Source organism: Camelus bactrianus, chromosome 2 (assembly GCF_048773025.1).
Source record: "Camelus bactrianus isolate YW-2024 breed Bactrian camel chromosome 2, ASM4877302v1, whole genome shotgun sequence".
In the NCBI taxonomy this organism is placed as follows: Eukaryota; Metazoa; Chordata; class Mammalia; order Artiodactyla; family Camelidae; genus Camelus; species Camelus bactrianus.
In genome coordinates, this window is record NC_133540.1 from 50,579,270 (window position 1) to 50,598,125 (window position 18,856).

The 18,856-nt window shown below is 38.5% G+C and overlaps 1 protein-coding gene across 1 annotated transcript in view; it reads left to right on the plus strand.

Annotated features, from left to right (window-relative positions):
• QRFPR (pyroglutamylated RFamide peptide receptor) overlaps positions 1-18,856 on the plus strand; it is a 43,427-nt gene that overhangs the window by 10,168 nt on the left and 14,403 nt on the right. The gene's annotated exons all lie outside the window — the stretch shown is intronic.

Here is an 18,856-nt window from a genome sequence, read left to right on the forward strand (position 1 = left end):
ACTTCTGGCTTCTTTTCCTATCTTAAAACTATGGATTTCTAGTGATTGATGTTGAAGAACTCAAGTAAGTGTTTATTGTTTGTATCTATCTATGCAAAACTAAATTTGTTCTCCCTATGGCTGTGTTTCTGAGAAATACATCACCTTTTATACCAGAAAGATTGCAGATTATTAAGTCTCCTTATAACATGTTCTCATATCCTGGGAGAAATAGAAGAGTCAGATTGTTTGGTACAGTGAAAATGAACATGTACTTTAAATTCAGACAGTCTTAGTTCTAACTCTGTTCTACCATTTACTGTATTAAATAGATTGTAGGTTACATTTCCTTGCACTCTATCTGCCCCCATTAGAAGACGAAGCAAAGAAGTTAATAATGGATGCTGCTGCCCCACAGTGGTCAGTGCAGCCCCAGAAACTACAAGAAAGATGAAGTTCTACATCGTACTATATTTTAACAAAAATATTCATGCATATCCAGTTCTGATGATATCCCATTGGATTTCAGTATGAAGCAGCTAGTATTTACCTATTTTCACCTGTAAAACTTGAAAGCCCCGTTCAATATACGGATGAAGAAACATTAACATTATTCAAAAAAAAAAACTTCCTGTGAAATTGAGATACCTGCAGACATTACAGGTTGGTAAACACTGTGTTTGGTGTTGGGACAATTATTTAATTTCTCTTTGCTCTAATTCCCTCATCTGTAAGCTTGAGAAAACCTATGCCCACCTTACAGGGCTGCTGTGAGAATGAATGACCCCACGTGGAAAGGACCTGGCACTTAGAGGGGACCCAATAGAAAGAAACAGATTGTTATTCACAGCTGTGAAGTATTAATCAACAAATCAAACTAAACCAAAACAAACACGTAGATACAGAGGACAGAGTAGTGGTTACCAAGGGGAAGCAGGGAGGGCAAAATGGGTCAAGGGAGTCAACTCTATGGTGATGGATGGAAACTAAGCTTTTAGGGGTGAGCACACTGTAGGGTATACAGAAATTGAAATATAATATTGTACACATGAAACTTACAATGTTATAAACCAATGTTGCCTCAAGAAATTTTTTTTAAATGTTAGGTACATTTGTGTGTAGAATAGATGTATGGCCAATAAGGGTGATTGAGTTAAAAAAAGACTGTATGTACATTAGTAATATCTCAGATACATATGATACTCATTTATACAAAACAATCTCAGGTAATCATGTCCATTGATAGTTTATTTTTGTTACTAAAATCTTGAATAATTACCATGAAAATACTTATTTTATTCGCAAATGTGAAAATCCAAGCTAATCATTTGCATTCAGAAAACAAAAAGAGTGCTTGATTTCTTTTATTTCAGAAGCAATAATACATCCCTCGAGGAGAATTAAGTGGTAAAAAATTTGCCAGGGCTATTGTAGATTTTGTAATTCCTTGCAAAGCTCTTATGTCTTTCCAGGCCAGTCCGGACTGCAGGCACGGTGTGGCCATGCCAGCGTTAATACAAAGCTGTCCCACTGCCTCGTGCCTCCCTCTTGTAATGCAGGACCTTCAGTTCCCTCAGCCTCTTTGTACCACAGTCCCCATCCCTCCCCAACTGAACCTCCCTTGATTATGAACATGCACCACCAATTACCTTGTGGACATAACTTGCTTGCTGTCCAGCTCATGGTGTGACAATGTGCATCAGAGCACCTTAATTGGACCACCAGAGTGATGGCCACTGTGAGTCAATGACCTTAGTTTCATGACTGCTGTCCTTTGACTTTCCCATGATGCTGGCAGAAGTTTGCTGGGATCTGGGCAATTCTGGTGCTAGAGCCTCACTCCGTACTGTGGAGAAAAGTGGGAATTATACTATTGAAATGAATACCAAACTCTCAATATAGAGTTCTCTCTGGGACAAGTATTATTATCCCCATTTTACAGAGAAGAAAATGGAGGCACCAAGAGATGGATTTAGTGTATCAGTTATCTATTCTGTATAACAAACTACTCAAAACCTGGTAGATTAACAAGACTACTGTTTGACTTGCTCGTGATCAGCAGGTTAGCAATTTTGGCTGGACTCAACTGGGCAGTTCTTTTGCTAGTCTCATCTGTGGTCACTCATGAGACTACATTCATCTGGTGGTTTGATGGAAGCTCACTGTTTTAGAGGACCTTAGCAGAGACAGGTTATCTCTGTGCCACGTGATTTCCTTTACACGGAGGCACCACATTTCAAGAGAATGAAAGCAGAAGCTTCAAAAGCCCTGGAGACCCAGGATTGGAAGTTGTATAAATGTCACTTCTATGATAAAGCAAGTCACATCACGGACCCAGATTCAAAGAATGGGGAAATAGAGGTTCCTCCACTTGGTGAGAGAAGTGGCAAAGTCACATTGCAAAGGCTGGGGGTTGCAGGCAGTAATAGAAGAAATTTGTAGCCTTTCTTTGCTGTTGTTGTTACAATCTCTCATCCATCACATTAAGTAAATTGCCCAAGCCCATATAAATAAGAATTGATGGTGTCGGCATCTGGAGGCACCTGCTTCAGCATTGGGGTTTTAACATAGTGGCTACACTGGAAAGAGGCACACTTTCTCTTTCTACAGGGCATTAAGCTCTATCACTTTCTTCTGCCCCATTAGTCTCCAGTGTTTGACTACTTAGTTTGACCCTCAGACCTGGTTTAAACCTGGAGAGCAAATTTCTGAAATGACAAAGTTGCCGTGATCTGTTCCTCAGAAATGTCCTGCAAACTGCCTCTCAGTAGCTCTGCCAACTAGTTCACTAATACGTGGACCCTACTACACACTCGTATTCACGGAAGCCTACACTGACTCAGGCATAGAAGTAGCTGTCAAGCTGTTCTGCAGATGAAAACGCATGCTTGACTTTAAAATTTTTTTCCTTTACTGCAATATCTACAAACAAGAAGTGATTTATTTTCAGGAGGAGGAATTTTATTAGATCCAAATCTAGTCTAAGTATCACTGTGAACCTGATCTGAACAGTGATTTCTTTAGTGGACTCTGAGGGAGAAACAGCATTAATGTATTTTAAAACAACAGTTTTACTTTTTTTTTCTTGAGAGCAGAGTGATGGAGGCTTAGAAATTAGCACTGATCTCATGCTTAAAGCAAAGTAAGTGAGGACTTAATGGACTAAAGCAACACTCTGGGTAAGGTGTAGACCCTGTGAGAATTTTACGTGACTTATAAGTAGAATCATTCGGTTTAAAATACAGATCTTCACATTGTGTTTGCAAGATGCTAAAACAGTTGGTAAAACAGCCAGCACATTATTCAAATTAGATTTTCAGTGTTGAGGAAATAACACATCTGAATTTTATGATTTTGAAGACAGAATTTATTTGCCTATATTTGATGTCCTTCACTAGAATGTAAGCTCCATAAGATCAAAGACTTCTTCTCTCTTGTTTATCTGGTGCTGGTTTGTTGCCCAGCAATAAAACATTCTTAAGAGCACATAGAAGGGTCTTTCTAAATATTTTTTGAATAAATTAATACATACCATCTTATCTGTCATTGTACTGATATCTGAGGCTTTTAAGGAATCAGTTGTGTTTATTTTTGTGATGTGGAGAAGAATGAGATTGCATTTATCTTTTGTATATAATATTTTTGCTTTTTGGTTGCAAAGAGCAAAGATTCGATATACCTCAAATAATTGGAGTTGTGGCGAGGCTATTTTGCAGTAATAAAGAGAAGGGAATCACTTTTGAATTTAAGGACAGTGACAGGTATGTAGGTCTCATGGAAACTGATGTGGGACCCAAAGTAGCAGCCATGTGGAGCTCAGCATGACGAATTCATGAGTCTCCAGGGCTCGGCCATGAATGTGACTCTGCTCTTCTCCAGCAGTGGAAAGGCCTGCTGTTTAAATCTGATTGCTTTTTACTACCTTGGTGTTTAATCTTTTTGGCATATCCGGTCTTTTTACTCTCTCCTATCTTCTGCCTTCTGCTTTGCTCTCAGTAGCCCGAATAAACCCTCATGCTCCAAGTGGCCCAGGCTAGGTACAGTATCAAATTCAAAGAAATGTAGTCCAGTGGCCAACATTAACATAAAATAGTTTTTAATGTTTACTTATATGCCTCCAAGTATTTGAAAAGGTTTCAACTCACTTCTAACAAGATTATTTCTCAAAACTCCCTTCTCTGTTCCACTCAGGTCTTTTCCTAGTGATGCCCCACAAAACTCTTCTCACCTTGCTCATGCATCTTTTCAGGACACCCCAGACTGGAGATACAGTGTCGCTATGCTAATACTACTAGAAAGCCGTCCCACTGACTCACTGCCCCTCCTGTAATGCAGGACCTGTGGATCCCTCAGCTCCTTTGTTCTGCACTCCCCATCCCTCCCCAGAAGAGTCCCCCTTGATCATGAACACATGCTCCTGTGATCTGTGGACATTCTTCTGTCTAATTCCTTCCTTCACCCATGTCACCCTTTTTTCTTATCTTCTTTTTCCCTGTTCTCCCTATTCCTGTTCTTCTCTCTCTCCTCGTCTTTCCCTCCCTGCTCCCCTTTCCTCTCTCTTTCCCTCTCTTTACATCTCAGACTTATTCACACAAATACCTCATCCCAATATCTGCCGCCCCCAACTTATTCCACACAGTCTGGTTAATAAAATGGCCCCTAGAGGGACATATCCAGGAAACATTTCTCTTAGTTAAGGAGTGATGGTGGAGGGGAGAAAGGAGCTAGGAAGACTCATATACTAATAAATTGCATCCTGTTATATTTGTTTGTCTTTAGGTTTTCTATTTTCTAATAACCCTTATGGCCCCCACTCTGACTCATGTCTTTTCTCTATACCCTCTGGCTTCATTCACACTGTATTCTTATTTTATTTCCTAAGTCTTAGGTAAAAGAGAAAGAATCCGAGTGGCTTCGACTTTGGGCACGATGTGGTCCAGTCAGCAAAGGACTAAGGGGAAGGGGTGGGGTCATGTGACCCACACATGTATCTCCCTCAGCAGACAGGGAGAGAGGGCTGTGCCTTAGGCTGGCAGGATTGGCATACAAAGCAGGATTTTGGGTTCCTTCTTTAGGAAATCCCGGAGGCTGCAAAATACATTAGGCTTGCATGGACTCCAGAGAGGTTAATGGAATAATTTTCTTCTTTTAAATTTATCTGTGCAATTTTCTGGTTATTGGAATAACTGTTTTCTGTGATCATTTACAAAGTTATTTCAATAAAAAGTGGGAATTTCATGTCAGATAAATATGAACCTTGGTTAGTTATCTAAATTGGATTTGGTTTTTATCCTTGATAGACTTCATTGTAAATGGTCTTTCTTGTAGTAAACATGACAAAGAAAGACTTTCTCATTAGTGAAAGCAACTCTATACATTTGTCCCCCTTCTTTTCTCTTCCTGGAAAAAGATATGTAACAATTTTTCTTTAAAGGGAGAGGACTGGGGCAAAGACACCCACATTTTTCTATTATTGTCAGAAACTCTTGACTTAACAGATATTACTGACGAGAGGCTGACTGTATGCAAATGGAATTTGATTCTCTTCCATTAAAAACCTGAAGGAAATCTAACTGAAAAATGTTATTAAGTGAGAGACATACAAGCCAAAATAGTATGCTGAGCTGTTTGGGTTCTGTGTGGCTTTTCCACACCTTTTCCACACGTTTTAGTATCACAGACGACTGAAGTTCCTGGTGGAAAGAGGCGAGTAAATTTGGCCACTTCGCTGATAACCAGAGGATACCTTATTCTGGGACAACTAGTCCTGGTTCCTTCTAATTTGAAAGGGAAAAAGGAAGGAGCCGCTTCTGCTTGTCTAAAATGGTTCCTCCAGCACAAGAAAGTCATCAGATCAGGTGGTCACGGAACCCACTTGTGGCCCAGTTACATTGGTAACAAAAATGTTCGAGTTAGGAAATAATGCTTCCCAGGAGCAAAGTAAAAAGTCTTCAGTATATTGTGCACTTTTCTTGCTACACCGAGTCTGGGCCATGGACCAGTAGCATCAGCCTCACCTGGAACCTGGTTAGACATGCAGCCTCAGTCCCATTCCAGACCGACTGAATTGGAATCTGCATTTTAACAAACTTCCCCATGAGGTCCAAATTCACAAGAAAGCTTGAGACCCACTGTCTATAATACATGATTGCTGTGTTCCATTTGGGGATAGATTATTTTGACCAGTGGTAATAGGCCACCACCGAGCACTTTTCATTAGCAAATAGACAGGCTACATATTTCTGTTTGATTTTTTGTTGTGCCATAGAGACAGTTACTACAGTAATCAGGACTTCTGCCATTAAAGCTTGTTTTTCCCAGCCATCATTATACCAAGGAGGGTGTGGAATTTAATACACAATCAAGTTAACTTGTCTGCCTGACTTCTTGATGACCAAAATCCAGCTGAGCCAAATTAAATTGGTGAAAATTTCCTCAATGTAAATAAACTTTCATGAAACTGTTTTACTCTGGTTTCCAGAAATTACAATTTTCCTTAATAAATCTCTATGTGATTGGACGCTTTTTCTCCTTTCTCTAGCCTACGCCTGGATTTTCAGAGTGATATCTAGGGATGTTATTATTAAAGTGTATTCATTCTTTGATAGGCTTTGATCGATTTTTTTGCATTTGTTCATTTATCCATTCATTTACTCATTCAGCTAAAATTTGCTGAATGCCTAGTCACTATGCTGAACTTGAGACACAAGGGTAAACAGTACACAATATATATTGTGTAAAGATTTTGAGGAAAGACAGCAGTTTTCCTGGAAAATGTGAGTCGTACTGTGTGCCTGGAGTTTAGCATTCAAAGAGGACGTAGTGAGAGATGAAGTTGGGGAGAAAAGGAAGAGAAATCATGAAGAGCATTCTAGGGCTGTGTTAGGGGGTTTGAACTTTATTCTGAAGCAGAGGCACCACTCTTCTGAGGCAGCAAATTTCAACCTAGGAGTTGTACCCTATTAAAGAGTCTTAAGTCCTTTGGTGAGTCAGGATAGGCAATTTTAAAAAATTGAAATGTAGTAGAATAGAGAATTTCAAAGCACATTTACATAGTAAAACTTTTGGCTGTGCATACACACACATGTGCAGTAAGAAATATCTTTTAGGTATGTGTGTGTATGTGTATATGTAATGTAGAGATATTTCCTATTGTGGGTCATGGTCAAAACCCCTACTGTAAAGGGAGTCAAGTTCGAGCAGGTATAATTGACCATAAGCAAATTAAATCCCTCAGAACTCAGCAGTGCCATAATTATGGTCCATTGCAATACACAGTGCCAATACTTTGTTTCAGGCAAGCCTCAAAATTGGATTACTAAACTGGAGGAACTGATGATGCAATTTCTAAAGATCAGAGATAATTGGAAAACTGACTTACCTGTGGTTAATTGCTGATAAAGTAGTACTTTTTATCCATCTTGAAATGTGTGGGTGTGGATGAGAGTGTGACAAAGGCAAACTGTTTAGATGAGAGTCTACAGAAAGATGTAAGTAGTGGCTGAGTGGATAAAAAAAAAAGTATGGCATCCTCTTTCTGGATAACATATTTTTGGATTGTGTTAAGTGCAGAGGTTACTAAATTATAACAAGGGAGTCCCACTCCTCAAAGAAATTTTCGAAAAAATATCCCAACAAGATTTGAAAACGTTTAGAAGAACAAAATGGGAAGTAAGCAGAGAGATGTGGAAGATGTAGAGATGAGGAGTAGAAAAGAAGGAAAAGAATGATCATCAGCTGTCTTCAGAGTCTAAATATATAGGCAGGAAAAGAATTAAGTTGTACTAATTTGGCAAGTAGTGAAGTCATTTAAAAGAAATAAGATAGATGCTTCCAAACCATTGACTCCCCTAAATAGATATCTTTTGTAAGGCCTGTTCTCCACACTAATTATGGGAAACCTGTGGTTTGGGGGCTGCTTTTCCCCGTGGCTGAGAGCATATGTTCTGAAGCCAGAATGCTTGCTCCAGCATTTATGGGAAATTGGAACAACCTTGGGCAAGATGCTTTATATCTCATTTCTTTCCACAGATGGAGGTCATAGCCATACGTACATTATGGTGTTGCTGCCTTGCAGATTTTATGCATTTATGGATTAATAATTATTAGAACAATACCGAGCACATGGTAAATGATCAAAAAATGTCACTAGAGTGGAGGTTAGCCTTTACCTTTGAACATAAGCATCAGTGTGGCTCAGTCGTGACCAAGGACACTTCCGGCAGCTAGAAAGCATCAACAGGGACAGAAGGAGAGAGAGAGAGCAGGCACGAGCAGGGACAGACTTGCATGATGTCACAGAACTACATGTGTTAGTGAGGGCAGAGCAGGGAAAGAGACGAACGATAAACCTATTGGCTGAGAAGTCCCACAGTCTGTTGTCTGCAGGTGGTGGTGGTCGTTCAAGGACCTGGGAGCCAGAGAACCAACATTGGAGATTTCAGTCTGAGTCTGAAGGCCTGAGAACCAGGGAGCTCCAGGGCAGGAGAAGACCAATTTCTTGGTAGTCACGCAGAGAACAGATTCAAACTTTCTCTACTTTTTTGTTCTATTCAGCCTCTCAACAGATTAGGTGATACCCAGCCACACTGGGAAGGGCCATCTGCTTTACTGAGTTCACCAATTCACATTCTAATCTCCTCTGGAAGCACCTTCATAGACATACCCATAAATAATGTTTAACCAGACATCTGGGCACAGCATGATCCATCAAGCTGACACAGAAAATTAGCTATCACAAGAAGTCACCTATCACACAGAAACTTCCTTTTACAAGTTGTCTGTTCAGGAACAGTGATTCAGAGATGCAGAGAGAACAGAGAGAAAACAAAACCCAAAAAGAAGCCATAAAACATGTATCAACTGACATTCATTGTAGTTATTTTTTTTTCAACATAATTAGGCGTCTCATGGTATGATGGAGCTAGTCTGTACCAGCTCATGTGCGTCAACTATGTATATCTATTCCGAGCTTCACACTCATTGATACCATTTTGGTAGTTTGGAATTGGCCATAGTGAGGGCATTTAAACTAGGGAAATTAACAAATAATTAACAAATCAGAAACTTTTTTCTTTTTAACCTGGAGAGCTGGTTGTTAACATTTACCAGCACACCACTGCTTATTTCCCTTATAACATCGATGATAAGCAATAGTCAGCATTCCGGGGATTACTCACCACCGTTGCGTTAATGCATATTGGCATTTTCTCAGTCAACTTTAATCCAACATTTTACTTTTGTCTTTTAAATACTTGGCCTCCTTTATCCTTGTCTGAATTTAAACAAAATTTCTTGGAATTCTGCTTTGTAATTATGTTTACTTGTGGGTTATTGTTTGATGCCTGCCCTCCTTCCATGAAGAACAGCTGGGAGTGTTTGTCCCCCTGAAATTTTGATTGGTACCGTATTCCTTTTATATGTTATTTTGGAGATAATTGAAATTTTTATGCAAAGTCACTGGCATTTGTTAAGTCATGTTAATTCTCAGTTAATAAGACAGAATAGTGGTCCTTCAAAGATGGCCACATCCTAATCCTTACAATCTATGACTATGTTACTTCATGTGGCAAAAGATGTTGGAGAATTCTTTAAATGTCATGATGAGAAATTAAAAAGTACTGAAGTTGTTCAGAATATCAGTCTGAAAAAGTTAATCACAGTTATAGCCTGGAAAGCATTCAATTGAACCAATGGACATTGCTTGCTGAAAATGACTTGTGGGCTCTGCAAATACAATGATAATCATTATCTTTGAACTTGGTGGAAATGTTACTGCCAGATATTTCTTACAGCACCATGGAAAGAGTGACTGGTAAACTAGAAGAGAGTAAATGAAGCTTTATTCTGCAGTTTTTCATCCTAAAATATCAACTAATTCCTTTGAAGATTCATTCAGGAGTCCTTACCCAAGCACAAAAGTGATTTTAAAAAAGTCAAAAAACAGACCTGACAGTTTCTGAGTTTTATAGTTTGCCTGAAATTGCACCTTTGCAACCCAACTTACCCATGACATCACTTTCCACAACCAATGACAACGATTACCCTTCAACCCTCCTCTCCTTTCAGCTTTCTTCAAGTTTCCAGTCTCTTTATTTCTTCAGGGGTAACAGGTCATCCAAGGTAACTGCCCTGTTTTTGTTGCAAATTTATCTGAATTTTTCTGATGTATTTATTAATTTCTGTGTGCTGGTTGCTATGTCTTGTTGGAAAAAAATATTCATGATGTACCATGACAATGCTGCATACAGGGCATCATGCACACAAACCATTTGATAACAACCACTCTAACTGTTTTTGCAATCAGGGAGCAGTATTTTAAGCATTTTACATACTAAATGGTGGTTTTTACTATGTTTTAGTTACAGTTAAGGAAATCTGTTGGGAGTTTAATTTGGCATTTTACATAATGGTGAAATAGCTACCTGTGCACATTTTCACACAGAATCTCATTTTCATGAGTGGGGTTACTGATGGTAAGTAGGAGATATCTTGATTTAAGAGGGTACTGACTTCATAAATCAAGAGCTTCTCTGGAAAGAAACATTTTGAGAACAAAGTAAAGCTCTTAAAAGTGAAAATATGATTGCTGAATTTATATATAAATTATAAGAGCTGGAAGGTAAGACAAGAAAATCTCTATAATGAGGACCAAATAGACAAAGAGAATTTATAAAGCAAAAAATATGTATAAACAAAAGATATAAACATGGAGGGATACATCCAGGAATTCCAATATCTAATTAGTAAGAATTCCATTAAAAAATAAATGAAGAAAAACACAGAGATAAAAGAATCAGAAGTCTCCAAATTCAAAAAGCACATGCAAGGTAAAAGAGTGAAAAGTGACACATGCTTCAACACATATCTCCACAGCATTTCAGAAGTCCAATTACAAAGAGATCAATAAAAGCTCCCAAATGGTAAACCAGGATACTCATAAGGGAGCAAAAATCAATCTGACAGTAATAGATACATTAGCACCAAAAGTGGATGCTGAAAGTCAATAAAGTAAGATCTTCAAGATTCGAAAGAAAGATGATATTGAATTTAAAATCAAATTATAGCCACTTTTAGAAAGCAAAAACTTAAAAAGCTTACTTTAAACTCATTATTTTGAAGAAGTTACTTGAAAAAGATTCATACAAAATAAGAATGAAATACAAGAAATAACAAACCATGACATAAAAGGAACAGTGGAGAAGAAATCCATTCCAAATGAATTTCAAGACAGCTATAGCACAATCTTAAAATACATACATACACACATACATAAATACATACATACATGCATAAATTACTGCAGTCATCAAAACTGGAAGTCAGTAGTCTTCTAGAAGAAAGTCTTAAAAGAACAATTACTAGAATGAACTCCAAGTAGTGAATATGTTATGTGAAAAGTTGAGGTGTAATAGTAAAGATAATTATAATGATGATGATGACAGCAATAAACGCAGCCAATACTCATGAACTCCCTTTCACATAGTGCCAGGCACTGTCCTAAACACGTTGTATTTATTATTTCACTTAATCCTCTAAGAGTCCTATGAGACAAGTGCTATTTCATCGTTGTTTGTAGATAAGAAAACCCCAGACACAGCAAAGTAAGATAACTTTCTTTAGGTCACACAGTTTACTAGTCACTAACCCATGTTCCAAACCCAGGCAGTCCAATTCCAGAGCTCACACTCTAAACTGCTACACTGTGCTGAAGAAGGTACATGTTTCTTTTTCAAACTAGAAAACAGAAATGCAACCTAAAACTCCAGGAACAATTAAATAAGTGAACATACTCTATGAAAAAAGTCATGGCCCAGGTATAAAACACATTAGAATATGACATGCTTTAGAGCAGTAAGTAAATTCACAAGGATCATGACTATAGAATCAGAGGAAGAAATGTACTTAGAACATATTGGCTTTGTAGTTATAATATTTAAATAGTCATAATAATTTAAATGCTGTGTATAGCTTTAATCTTTTATAATTAAAATGTAGGCCAAAGGCAAAAAGTCTTAACGTGGCTATGAAACAGAATGAAAACTATCAGTCTTGATAAAGTAAAGGTATAGTTGATAGAAATTGGAAGGAAGAGGAGAGAAAAAGATGAGTTGAGAAAGTGGGGTATTATCATCTTGCAAAGTTGGGGACAAAATAAACTGTTAGAAGCTGATAGACCAATGAATAGGGAGTTAAGTATATTACTTTATGAGTCAAAGCTAGAAGAAACCACATGTAAGAATTTAGGAAATATCTCCTAAAACTATTTCAAAGAAGTTATTGAAGAAAGTGTTATAACTACAAAAAAAAAAAAAAAATTAAAAGCTGTGGGGAGAAGCAGAGGTGGGAGGTGATAATAGTGAACTAAAAACCCATATCCTAGAAGAAAGTCAAAATACGTCATCTAAAATCAGTAAATCAAGAAAAGGCTATATGAAGCAATTTGTTTAGAGATGTGAAGTACCTGCCAGAAGAATTAAAACCAAGCAGGGGTTGGGAAGCAGGACAGCAGGTGGGCAGGGGTGGGCAGACACCCGTTCTTTTTATTGCAGCCCTTCTACTTTTGAACCATTTTCTCATAATTCTTTGCTTAAGAAGATTTTTTAAAGGAAGATACAAAGAAATTTAATTTGTAACTAAAAAGCTCCCGAAAAACCCAGATAGTTTAACTGGAGAATTCTGCCAAACATTTAAAAAATTTACACTACTTTTACACAAACTCTTCCAGAAAGTAGAAGAGGAAGGAACACTTCCTAAATCACTATATGAGGCTTTATTGCTCTCACATAAACTAGACAAAGACAGTACAACAGAAAGAAAATTGCAGACCAATATCTCTCATGAACTTAGACACAAAAATTCCACTGGCCACAGCCCATAAATTGGTACATACAAGTTGATATAAAGTTACCCATCATAACGTCTCTCCTTCTGGCTAGATGCAGCTCCCACTCCCTTCCCTGCACTCTTGACAGGGCCAGCAGTATGTATTTCATCCAGTTTCTCTTCGGTTCCACTTGGGGTAAGTGCCTTGCTGTGGTCTAAGTGTTTATGCCAGCCCCCCAAATTTATTTGTTGAAATCCTAATGCCCAATGTGATGGTATTAAAAGATGGGGCCTTTGGGAGGTACTTAGGTCAGGAAGGGTGGAGCTCTCATGAATGGAGCTCTCTTGCTCTTTCTTCCAAGTGAGGATACAACAAGAAGTCTGCGCCCCGGAAGAAGGTCCTCACCCAACCAGGCTGGTACTCTGACCTCGGGCTTCTGACTTCTAGAACCGTGAGAAATATATCGCTATGGTTGATATCACCCCATCTGTGGTATGTTGTTAGAGCAGCCCAAATGGACTACCTCCTCTCAGAGCGAGCTGGGCAGCTTCTGTCTCCTGCCTAACAAGAATTCTGAGAAAAAATGGCTCACCTCCTCTGCTGTCAGCTTCCTAGTACAATCTCTTTCCTGAGTCTTCCTCTTGGCACCTGGCAACTGTAGGACTCTTGTCCCTGTCTTGTCCCTGTCTCTCCACTCTCGTAGCCTTCCCTTTTGTCTAGAGCCATAGTTTCCTTTCCCTGGGCGAAGTTCTTCTCTCTTTTCTGTTACACAAATGCAGCATTATCAAAAAGTTCATAAGTCACTGGATAATTCTAGAGTGCTGTGTAAAGTTCTTATGCTAAGTAAGACTACATTTGACTCTTGAACAACACAGATTTGGACGGCGAGGGTCCACTGATATGCAAGTTTTTCCAGTAGTAAATACTACATGCAGTTCTACGCAACACAGGGTTGATTGACTCCTTAGATGTGGAACCTCAGATATGGAAGGCTGAATGTCAAGCTATACTCTGATTTTTGATGGTGCCCCTAACCCTTATGTTGTTCAAGGGTCCGCTGTAATCATCAGGAGGGCTGAAATTCTAGGAGAGATGGGCCACAAATCTGTTTAAAAATATTTAGGAACTATGGTTCTCCTCTTCAGTCTGTATGGCTCCAATTGGCGGGATATTCCACTCTACTTTGGGTTTTATAACTTCACCTTTATAATTGCAGATGACTCACATGCTGGACCCCCATTAAATTAAACTAGACACAGTGGAGCTGCTGCAGTTGAAGCAGGGGTGGAGCTTAGAGCCCCTTCTCCCTTCTTGGTGGTTCCTAGAGCATCCCTGCAGGAACACGGGGCTCCATGGGACACTGGTGGAAACCTCCAGCCTGGATCATCTCTGGGAGGACCTCCTTGTGGGGGAATTCATGGTTCTGTTCATTTGTGGCTCTCAGCCACAGTTTATATAACAATTCTTACTTTGACTATATTTAATTTGTTCCCCACTCTCTTACTGTAGGTTGTGGCTGAGGGAAATGAGGTAGGCTTCAGGATTTGGTTAACTTGCTCATTAGCAGATGCTAAAGAAACATGCTGGGAAAAAACTAGAGACCTACAGGCCGTGTTGGGGCAGGGCACATCGATTGTTTGAATATGGCTTGTTTTTTTTGGTATAGGAAATAAACGTGATTATATGCCAGATTATTTTATAGTATGTTAGACCATTGTTTCAAATAGTGGTTGTATAAAAGTAAATTTTCCTTTAAAACTGCAAATGTCTAGTCACATTGTTTATTGCCAGCCATCGAACAAATTCTTCATAGAATGCTTGATTATCATTAGATAATTTCATGCAATTATAACTCATTATATCATTTTCTAAATTAATAAAAGAATGTTTTTATTCTTTTCTAAGTATGAATACTCTGTTCTTTTCACTCTGTCCTTTCCACTTGGATCCTTTTAAAAATTTTTTATTATTTATTTTTTAATTGAAGTATAGTTAGTTACAATGTATCAATTTCTGGTGTACAGCACAATGTCCCAGTCATGCATATACATACATATATTTGTTTTCATTAAATATATTGAATATAGTTCCCTGTGCTATATAGAAGAAATTTATTTTTTAAAATCTATTTTTATATTTAGTGGCTAACATTTGCAAATCCCAAACTCCCAAATGTATCTCTTCCCACCCCCTTTCCCCTGGTAGCCATTAGATTGTTTACTATGTTTGTGAGTCTATTTGTTTATCCTCTTTTTTATTTCTTTTAGATTCCACATATGATATCATATGGTAATATGATACCATATGATATGATATATGGTAATTTTCCTTTATCTTTCTGGCTTACTTCATTTAGAATGATGATCTTCAGGTCCATCCATGTTGCTGCAAATGGCATTATTTTATTCTTTTTTTATAGCTGAGTAGTATTCCATTGTATAAATATACCACAACTTCTTTATCCAGGCACCTGTTGATGGATCCTTTTTAAAGTCACTATTATGCTAGGGTGGAAAAAAATACTGGCTAAATTATTTCAATTTCTAAGCATCACTTTTAGAAATAATGAGGTCTCATTTCTATGTAAATCACTGAGACCTGCACTGAGTATGGTGGGAGGTGAGGACAGGTGTGGGTAGATAGGGGAGTGGACACCATTCATATCTAGTGCAAAGGTACTCTGTACTGGAAAATAAAGTTGTATAAATAAGTTAAGGTTGGAAATATAAGGCAATAAATACTTAACCAAAGCATTTGTTCTTAATCCAGTAGGCAAAGGAGAATTATTGTAATTTCCTATGCAAGGGCTCGACATAGCAGAAATGGAAGCAGTAACAGTAGGGAGGCAAACTGTAGTATAGGATCTGGACTGTGTTTTCTCAGAATTTACAATAGACACCGAAGTAAAGTTGGCCAGAGAGTATCCTACATTTTAGGAAACATGCCTTTCAGAGAAAAAGTAGTAACAGAGAAGTGTTCAAATAAATGTCCTGGAAGGATGCTGGAAGCTCCCGGGACCAGTGTGAAGCTGGTGGAATGGGCCTGCAGTAGGCAGGGACCAAGGGTGCTTAGAGGTCAGCAGCAGTCACTAAGCAGTGGTCTGTTAATGCTGACGATCTGGTGAACACGGGACCGCACCACCTCACACCTCCCTTCCCTCTTCATTGCACTCTTTCAACAGATTAAAAGAATTGAGGTAACTTTGACACTTTTGGAGCTGATAGAGTCTTGGTGAATATCCATCTTGTTTCTGCCTTGTCTTCCTTATTAGGGCCTCGTACCTAACCTGCCCACACAGGGGAGAGTTCATGTGCCAGAGGAAACTGTGTCACTCTTAGGAAATGAAGACAGATGTTGGACAATTGAAATATAAGAAATAATCATTCCAGGCAGGCTCTCAGGAACACAACTCTTACATTAAAATCAGATAATCCCAGAAAGATGAAAGGGAAGGACATCCCAAGAGAACAGTGTGCTATATGGGGAATTTTAGGATTATCCCAGCTTGAAATTGCCATTTATGAGAAGAAATATCACAAAGGACACATTCTTGCAAAATAACTGAGACCTCTTCCATTCACCTTGGGAAGGCTAAACTGTTGAATAAGCTGACTAAAGAGTCAGAGAGATTACCAGAATAAGGAGCTGAAAAAGACGGGGAAGATCAGTGATAGAAATTTAATGACGGGTAGAGAAAAAACAAAGCCCTTCAAAGCCTATTTTGCTTCAGTATTTTAGACCTTGGAAAGCAACCTTCAAATGAAAAAGGGCAAAGCAAAGATTTTTAGGATGAAAATAAAGATCCAATATAAGTGATTAGATAGCAAAAGAGCATGTATCTGTTTCTAAAAGAACTCAAAGCTTCAGCCTAGATAAATTACTTGCCACAGCACTGAAGAAACTGGAAGATGTGATCAAGAAAACACTGTCAGTAATTTCTTAGAAAGTTCATTGAAGAAATGTCAGAAGTAATGAGTTGGGCAAATGCTGTCTAGATTCATAAAAAGGGCAAGATGACAGGTTGGTGCAAAATTCTCAAGTGGATTATTAAACAGTTGATTTATGAGCATGTAGACAAGAAAACTGCCATGTGCATGAATACATACAGATAAAGTAGGGTGACATAGTGGGGACTGGAGTCAGACGACTTGGTTCAGGCCCTCATTCTGTCACTCAGCAGCTGTGTGGACACAAGCATATCACTGAACTCCTTTGAGTTGCAGTATCTTTATCTTGGAAATAAGGTTCTGGAACTGGATGTCCTTTAATGGGCAGTTTAGTCACAAAAAAAATCTATCAGCTCCAAGTGTAGTGAATTCACCTCGATTCATTTAATCAGGCTGCCATTTATTAAAGGACATAGCCTGTACTGGATGCTTATGTCATTTTCTGAAGTACCCACATTGGTCTTATGACAGGTGGGTATTATTAACCCCTTTTTGCAAATACTGAAATTGAAGTTCAGAGTGGCTAACTAATAGATTAGTGCATCAAGGCCAGAGTGTATTCTGATAGCAGGGAATCAGGTGACCAGTCCTCCACACTACTGTGATGGACAAGATGGATAGATTTAGGATGGAGAGCTCTACAATAACACTACAGTGAGCACTGCAGCAATAACTTTTGTTTGGGTAGTTATACCTAAAATATGTTGATGATGAAGCCATGTCCATTTCATGGGAAGTTTCTTCTGGTGTTCCTTTAACTTTGGCCTGTCCAACTTTTGGATTTTTATAAACAATTTGGCTGAAAGAATCAAAGAAATTCTAAGCATTTTTTTTTAAAAAAAAAACAGGAATAGGAGAAATATCCAGAAGAATAATTTATTCACATATTCATTTATTCAAGTATCACATCCAGAATAAGATTCGAGGTAAGCAGTTCATTCACAGAATGACCAGTGTTCAAGCAGTGAAGTATTTTAGTACTGAAAGTAAATTCCTGCACTTAGTATCAAAACTACCTTGCTGGAAAGGAAAGCCTTAACTTTGAAGAGGGTTAGAATTTGAGGAAGTGAAACAGAGGTTTGGAGTGTGTGGGATGGGCTCTCAGGTTGCTGTTTGGAGCTTCCAAGAAGGACTAGAATGGAAGTATCTTTAGCAATATTTAAGTGATTTCCCCCCACCTAAGTCACAGGATGGGAAGTAAGGGAATCTTCAGTTAATAGACATTTTCTGTTAAATGAACCCAATTTATTTCAGGTTGATTTCAAGTTCAACAGAAACCACTTGAAAACCACTTGAAAATTCTAGCATAAAAGACTAATGTAAATTTCAGTTACACTGACAGAAGAGAGCATTTGGGTCCGGGGTGGCAGGATTCCTCACCGTTTCTGCCTTAGCCAGACCACATCCTGAGCACGGTGGATTCCCCTCTGGACCACACAGTCACAAACTGAAGAAAGTCTAGTGGAAGGTGTCCGGGGGGTCGAAAGATCTGAAAAGCATATCAAATGAGGAATAGCTGGGGCAACTAGAAAAGATAAGAGTGACATGAAAGCTTCTTTTAAATATATAAAGAGGGACTATTTGGAAAAGACGGTTAGTTATAAAACTCTTAGAAAGAAAAATTAGATGTGGGTAGAATTATTGAAAAGTACTTTTTTCCAATGAGACCCTCTCCAAAGTTGAATGGAGTCACCCTTACAGGGTTAAGAGCCTCCTAGTCACTCATCCTGTTACATTCAACGAGTGTCGGTTGAGAGCCTTCTGTGTTCCATTCTAAACTCTTGGAAGACATCAATGAGAAAACAGACAAAAATCCATGCTCTTGGAGTGTTTACATTCTAGTAGGGGTAGGGAAACTTTCAATAAACAATGAAACAAACAAATCAGTAAATTTTATGGCATGTTGGGATGTGAAAGAGTCATGAGAAGAGAGTAGAATAAGAGAGGTGAGGAATGAGAGACGGTGGGACAGGAATGGGACCGGCTGCAGTTACACTAGGATTGCTCTGGTCGGGCAGCCACATTGAGAAGGTGACAAATGAGCATAGACTTCAGTGAAGAGTGTGAAGACGTTCTCCTGGGGAAGGATATTGTAAGCAGAGGG